Source organism: Alosa pseudoharengus, unplaced genomic scaffold (assembly GCF_046254945.1).
Source record: "Alosa pseudoharengus isolate Yale_2024_CS ecotype anadromous, Long Island Sound unplaced genomic scaffold, YU_APseudo_1.1 YU_APseudo_1.1_scf_6, whole genome shotgun sequence".
NCBI lineage: Eukaryota > Metazoa > Chordata > Actinopteri > Clupeiformes > Clupeidae > Alosa > Alosa pseudoharengus.
In genome coordinates, this window is record NW_027468848.1 from 23,722,378 (window position 1) to 23,730,095 (window position 7,718).

Genomic DNA, 7,718 nt, shown 5'->3' on the forward strand with positions numbered 1-7,718 from the left:
GTGTGGGAGCAAGCAAGAGTGTTTACATATCCCCAAGAGCTTATCTCTGTTAGCATGGTGCAGGGAGGAACTCTATCTCACCTTGAACTTGCTGGTGTGTGGGGCAGGCCACTGTTGCTGCCTGCGTACAGTCATGCAGGGCATCGCCCCAGCCGTGAGCACTCCTCCCCTACACGCCTGAGAAATCCCAGGTCAGTCCGTGTGTCTCTCCCCCGGCTCCCTCCCTCTCTCCCTCCCTCTCTCTCTCCCTCCCTCCCTCGCTCCCACACCCACAACTCATGTTATCTTCCTTCTTTTGATTTGTTTTTCCACCGCGCTGTGTTCAGGTCTGTTTTTTTTTTTATCTCACTCTGTCGTCGCCTCTCCTGACGTGCATATCATGCATGCAGATTCTATCTGTCTCTTTCATCTCCTTTGTTCGCCCCTACTCCAATTGCTGTCTCTCTCTTTCTCTTTGTCTCTCTCTTTCTCTCTCTCTCTCTTTCTTTCTCTCTCTCTCTCTTTCCACCTCTGTCTCTTTATCTCTCTTTCTCTCTCTTTCTCTTTCTATTTTATTTTCAATTTGACTGTACATTGTGAGTACTTTGTATCAAGAATGTACTGTAATAAAGGGTTTTTGAAATTAAATTATTTCTTTCTCTCTCTCTCTCTCTCTCTCTCTCTCTCTCTCTCTCTCTCTCTCTCTCTCTCTCTATGTCTGTGACACACACTACTCCAGTCTGTCTAAATGCAGCTCCAGTATATTTAATCTTATTTGTGTTGCCTAAGAGGTGCTGCTCCATGTCAGCCTTCCTCTCCCAGTCTCCCAGCCCCATCCAAGTGTAATGTTGTCATTCCTGGGCGATAGCTGGTATTTTTAGCTGGTGCCGACTATCTCTGGCTTTTATAAATCATTGTCTGGTTGCAGGAGATGGGCGATTTATGACTTGGTGTGGTGTGTTCATGACAGGCCAACATTCATCTGCTATCCCCTACCCGTGGCCCCATATCTGATCTCTGTAGTCGTTTTACTGTTGCTGGGGGATGGCAATAGAGAGAGTGAGGAGTGTACACACTTATGGCAACCGGGGTGGTGCAGATAACACAAAAGTGGACAGGTCCAAACTGCTATGACATGTACACACACAGACACACACACACACATACACATGTACACACACAGACACACACACACAAATGCATTCAAAGACCACATCTGTGGAGGTCTGGCTGGTTCATCTAAGGACAGTGGGAGCTGTGTCAATGTTTAAAAAGGATAAAAGGAATTCATAAAAGGGAATAAAGAGATAAAGAGACTGAATGGGGTACTATGGCAGAGATCAGATAAAGTTATGACCTTAGAAATAGTCATAGAATAGCTATAGAAATATGCAACAGGTTTCTCAACAGCTATTGAGTGTGTAACTCTGTAGGGATCCTTTCCATATAGTCAGACATGTACATGGATGTTTGCCTACTGTTATATTGTGTAACCATTTAGCAGTTACCAATCACAACATTTTAACTCGATACTGGACCAATTTGTACTGTTGCTGTCCCAGATTAAAAAAAGAAGGAAAAAAAAAACAATTCCAAAATTTAAAAAAGTGCCATTTATTTCTCTAACTGTGTTGTACACGTGCATACAATCAGTCACGGGAACAGCCCTCACAGCAAACTCATGGAAACTGTAGATGTCACTTCATCTCCATACACTAACATATACACTCTCAGAAACCAACGTCATACCAAACACAAACAACCATTCCAACACTGTGCGCAAACCAACCATCCCTAGCGACCGTCCCCCTCCCAGTGAAGGTAATGGAATTACATTTACAGCCCCTCTCATCATCATCATCATCATCATCATCAACAGCATCATCATGTTACACCTTTCGGGCTGCTCCCAGTCTGCATTCCTCCCCACTGACGTGGCATCTGATGACGAGGTCCTCCCAGCATCCTCTTTGCCTGGATTTGATTGATTAATAACTGGCACCCATCATGCCATCATCATCATGCCATATAGCAATAACTGCTTTGTATCACAGGCACAAGACATTACAAACTCGTTTTGGCAGAGGATTCCACACACACACACACTAATTTTGCAATTAGGGGCGAAAAAATGCAATCGCTGCAAACAAGGCATGCATTCAGGGTAGCTGGAACAGCTGGAGGTAGCTGTAGGGCTGGGCTGGAATAGGCTGAGCCCGGGTTGGGTGACTGTGGGAAGGGATGACTTGGCTGGAGACGGAGGGGGGTGGGGGTGCTGGTCTCCTCTGCCATCGCGGAGGCAGGGGAGCCAGGATCACGCTGGCAAACAGCCGGCCTCAACCTGGACACTTATGGTCACATAGAAGCGGGGAAAAAGGCTGTCACTGCTCTGCTGTAAATGAGCTCAAAACATGTCAGCAGCCATGAGGTTTTGAAGGTGTGTGTGTGTGTGTGTGTGTGTGTGTGTGTGTGTGTGTGTGTGTGTGTGTGTGTGTGTGTGTGTGTGTGTGTGTGTGTGTGTGTGTGTGTGTGTGTGTGTGTGTGTGTGTGTGTGTGTGTGTGGATGAAGTGTGGATGAGTGTGGATGAAGTGTGGACAATGGCGGTGAGGGAAATGGTCTTGAAGGCTGTAGCATTTGTGATTAATGTGGTTCAATTGAGAATCCCTCATCTCTGTCTCATTAAACACAGACGGCAAGACCAGACCAAAACTGCTTCCTCTCTTCTAACCGATCCTGGATGGATGAAATTCCTAGTATTTTTATGTGCATTTGTCCTCACTTGCCTTTTCATTCTGAATGTGTGTGTGTGTGTGTGTGTGTGTGTGTGTGTGTTGGGGTGGGTGTGTGGTTGTGTGTCCGTTCATTTGAGTGTATGTTTCAGATGGAGTCAAAACTCATTTTACCAAACCTGCAAAATATGTCATGGTTTGTCTTTTTGTAAATGAAAAACATACCCCAACAGACATACAGTCATTAACACACACACACACACACACACACACACACACACACCCAAACTACATGCAAATGAACACAAACTAAGTATCTTGATCCTGCTGGTCATGATGTTTCCCACATGATGTTTCCCAGTCAGCACCGTTGCCCCTGTTTCCCATAAGGAGCCTGGACATCCATCACCGCAGCGCTGTCGGCAGGCTTTCAGCAAATCATCCCCAGCAGTGGTCCGATGCAAGGGCTGATGGGGGCTCGGCAGAATGTTGCTGGCTGACATGACAACCCTGGGAACGTTCTAGAACAGCCCGAATGATGCAGAAGTGTCTGGGGCTACGTGGAGCTCCACTACTGAGCACCTGCACAAACACTGCCTCCGCTCTGGACTGTGGATTACACGACTGTGTGTGAGAGGGAAAGGAGGGAGACGGAGAGAGGCAGGAGAAAGTGTGTCTGTGTGTGTGTGTGTGTGTGTGTGTGTCTGTGTGTGTGTGTGTGTGTGCGTGCGTGCATGTGTGCGTGCGTGCGTGTGTGCGTGTGTGTATGTTTACGAAAGAGAGAGAGTGAGAGAGTGTCTGTACTTCTGTGCTAGTGGCTCGGTGAGTGGAGAAGTAGTTCTGTTGGCTGTAGCTGCTAAATTCATGTGATGTTAAGATTGGAGATTAAACTCCCTCTGTTCGAACTGATATCTGTCTTTTCCATTTATACAGGAATTTGTACTGTGTGAGTTGGAGTCTGGAGTGTTTGCTGTGTGTGTGTGTGTGTGTGTGTGTGTGTGTGTGTGTGTGTGTGTGTGTACAGTATGTGTGTGTGTGAGAGAGAGATATGTGAGTGTGTGAGTGAGTGAGTAAGTGAAACTGTGAGAGACAGAGAGAGAGATAGAGAGAGAGTTTGTGTCCCTATGGCTGTTTGTGTAGTTTGACTGGTAATTACTCCCAGCAAGTACATATGGCTTAGGTGCTCTCTCTCCTAGAGACAGTGCGCTTATTCTACTACACAATACACACTCTGTCCAGTTCTCCACTATGTGTAAACAAGACCCGTGCTGCTTCAGCCTTCCTGTTTACACACCCTCTCCAATCAACAAACACTCAACAATGCAGAGGCTCTTATTAAATATCATGTTTTTTACATCATGTGGTTAGAGGGATTTTGCATGGCTAGTGGAAAATCATAACAGTAGAGTCTGAATGGAGAGATGCAATGGGGTACATGCAATGTTTGTGAGGTTTAAACTACAACATGGAAGAATTGATATCTATGCCCTTTGGTGGTACCCAGTTTGTCAAAAAACGACGTCAAAATGGATCATGATCTTTCACAACCAACTCCATCATTTAGTGCAAGATCAATTGTTTCAGCCATGCATTGACAATGTTAGAGACTTAACTTTCCCTATCAATGATTCAAGAGTAAAATAACTGCATTGTATTGCTTTAACATTATTCAAATAGAAAGTGACTAACCCGAGGTGACCGAAAAACAAAAGACCTAATTTCACATGTGCATCTGTCCTGTCCAGTTTTGAAATATACAGCTATATAGTACAGGAAACAAAGCCCCAAAAAGGCCTTAGTTTTTGAGACAATTAACTGTAATTTTTAACTGCACGGTGCTGGTGGCACGGGGTGTTTATTGGTGGCTAGTGACACCAGAGGGTCAACTGAATTGTCAAACAAATTGTTCCTATGAGCTGATAAAAGCATCTAGTACTTGTAAATGACATATAATGGTGATTTTGATGTCTATATTTTTAATTACAAACATATACATCGTTGTGTCACATTTTTTATTACCTTTTTTTAATTTCCGCCTACATTCCATGTAGCCTATGTTGAAGGGTATGTATTTGCTACATACTCATAAAAATGTATCACTTCATTGTATGAACCAACTACCTAATTTGGTGAGTTTCTGATCATTATTTCTAAAGATACATGTGACAAAGCAAAGAATCATAATTTCCGGTTTTGGGGAAGATTGAAATACCATCCAAAACAACCTAGTTGTGCAGTAAAATATTTTTATACAACAATCCATTTCATAAACTAGAAATGTATTGTTGTATAAAGATATTTAAAAAAAGATATTTAAAGAAATACATGGTTGTGTTTTGTTCTACCTCAGGTGGAGAGGTACCTTATCTTTTGAGGGCTCTGTTTCCTATACTAATAATTAATGTTATAGACATGCAAACCAATTAAGTGGCCCAATGTCTTGTTATTTTTTTCTGAATGTATTTACTAACCAACTGTTTACTCCATTATTTCTTAAAGTGAGGTGTGTTGTTCCCCCATGTAATCTAAGCCGTTTCTTTCAGATGCCTGCAGGAGGAGGGTTGTGAAAGGACAAGGTCAAGAGTTCATAGGTGTGTCAGACTCAACATCAACTGCTTTATAAAGTCACATTTGTAAACATGCTTTGTACTTTGTGTTGTTTGATCAACAGAGGAGCTTTTCCCCAACATTTTCCAACCCTTTTTTCACAGTACAAGTGGCTTAACAAGTTTACCTCAGCTGGTCACCATACCATTACATTTGGGTTGTGGTAGTGAAATGCTGCCCCTCATTTTCAGAAGTAATATCTGTTCGGAAGAAAAAGAATGGTGGCCTTTCATTGTCCATGTATCTCAACAAAAAGGGCTGTCATCTGTACACATATTTTGGGGAACATAAGGCCAAAGGAACTAGAGGCTGTTTTCAGCATTGCATATGTGGCTGAGGCAAAGTGAAAAGTAGAGGAGTTTTTTAGAAATTTTCAATGAGGGAACCTGGGGTGGACCCCCAAGGTTCCAGCTCCATTAATTGGCCATGTGTGATAGGAAACAGATGGATATTAATACATTTTGTTACATGTTTCGTATTCCTTTAATACCGACATTCCAGTGGTGAAGTGTGGACATGAAAGCATTCTTGCTGAGGTTGAATGGACGCACACACACACACACACACACACACACACACACACATTAACACTGTCTCACTCAGAACACTTCGTCAGTCTCTGCCTCTACATGCACACACACACACACACACACACACAGACGTCCCTATGTACCCCTTCTGTCCTCACTCTCCCTAGCTTTTAAAATACTTCCTTTATCTAGCTCTCTACACCAAACTAATTCAAGCTAACCTTAAAACCAGCAAGTTGGATGCACATTAAATAATAGGAGACTGAAAATAGCCTTTGAATGAGTATACAGATTTAAGCAAAACTTTAATTCATTGCACTTTTTTGAAGAACTTAGCACAGTGATTCACATGAACACTTATTGTCATTCTCTTTGTGTTGTGTCTGTGTTGTCTTCGCTGGTTATCTACTTCCCTCTGCTGCCAGGACCTCTGTGGCACACCTGATCCTGCCAAGGTAAATATACACACGGCTGTAACCTGATATCTCTACCCTGCAGAAATCACACACAGTCCGATTCAGCTTTCCCCAGGGCATGTCAGCGCACTGGGATCCGATTTCTGCCATGCCCGAGCAACCCCTCCACCCACCCTACATCAAGCGTGACCCCCACCCTCATCCAGTCCATAACACCACAAAGAGTAAATTTCCACACAGGGTATGTTCAAACTCAAAATGTTTTGCCCTGATGAAGACTCACAAGTCGAAAAGTGTAGGCTTATCCATTATAATAAAGGATTTTTCTATTATATTTGATCAGTGTGCCTCGGATTGTTTAAGACCTTTTATGAAGTTACTGGCTACTAGCCTACACAAACAGGACAGCCACGTTCTGCTATACAGTTTATGTTCAAACTCATTCTTTCTCTCTGTCTCTTTTCTATTGTTTGCTTTATTATTCTGGGAGAGATACCAAATATCTGTCCTCACAAGATATTAGTCAAAGCATAATTGATCACCAATTTAGAGCGGAATTAAGATGACTTTTGCACAGAGTTTTCCTTTACAACACTTTGAGGGAAATCTAGGACAGTTTTCCCAACCTATGGATAACACAGGCCATGGGCTTATATAATTTGTGTTCATTCATTTTCTCATGAGCGCAGAGAACTGAGTGAGGAGAAAATATCATGCTTGAACTGAGTGGACTTCTGTGTGCCTCAATACTACCAGTGTAAGTTGACATGGTCTCTCTAAATTGGACTGTTTCGAGCTCTCCAAGGGAAAATTGAGTGGCACAGGCATGAAACATTAGCTCTGCTCTGTGTGGTTTGGAGCACAGCCATAAACACAGGTGAAAGATTTACTGTAGGTGCCATAGCGCTCATTACTAATTGTCTTGAGAGACAAACGGGTCCTGTGAGTTGGCCTCTTATGCACATCACCTTGAAGAAAGGGGGTTTGTCCCAGCAAAAAAACACCTCTTTGGTGCCAATAAGAACCAAATGCTTCTGGAAGGAGCACTAAATACTTCCCCATGTTCCAACTGTTAATTTGTTAGTGCTTGGCATCTTTATTGCCAATGCCAGGTTTGCAGAACCTTGCTTGGAATACAGTACATTTCCTTTTTGTGGATAATATATGTTCATCACCACACACTGAACATGGGATAAGAAATTTTAAGGTAACATACTGACTAAGATGAAAATGAGTCTTAGAATGCAAGGTCAGAGGGTTCTTGCTCTTGCCCCCATCACTGTTAATGCCAACGCCCACTGGGAAGGACATTCGAGTCTATGGATTTGACGCTCAAGAGATAGAACAATTTTCTAAACTTTGGCGGCAACACACGTCAGACGTCAGCAGTGGTCTTTTCTCCGTTAAAAGTAATGGAGTTCTAAACTTTGGCATCCCTTGACCGATGACAGACGCC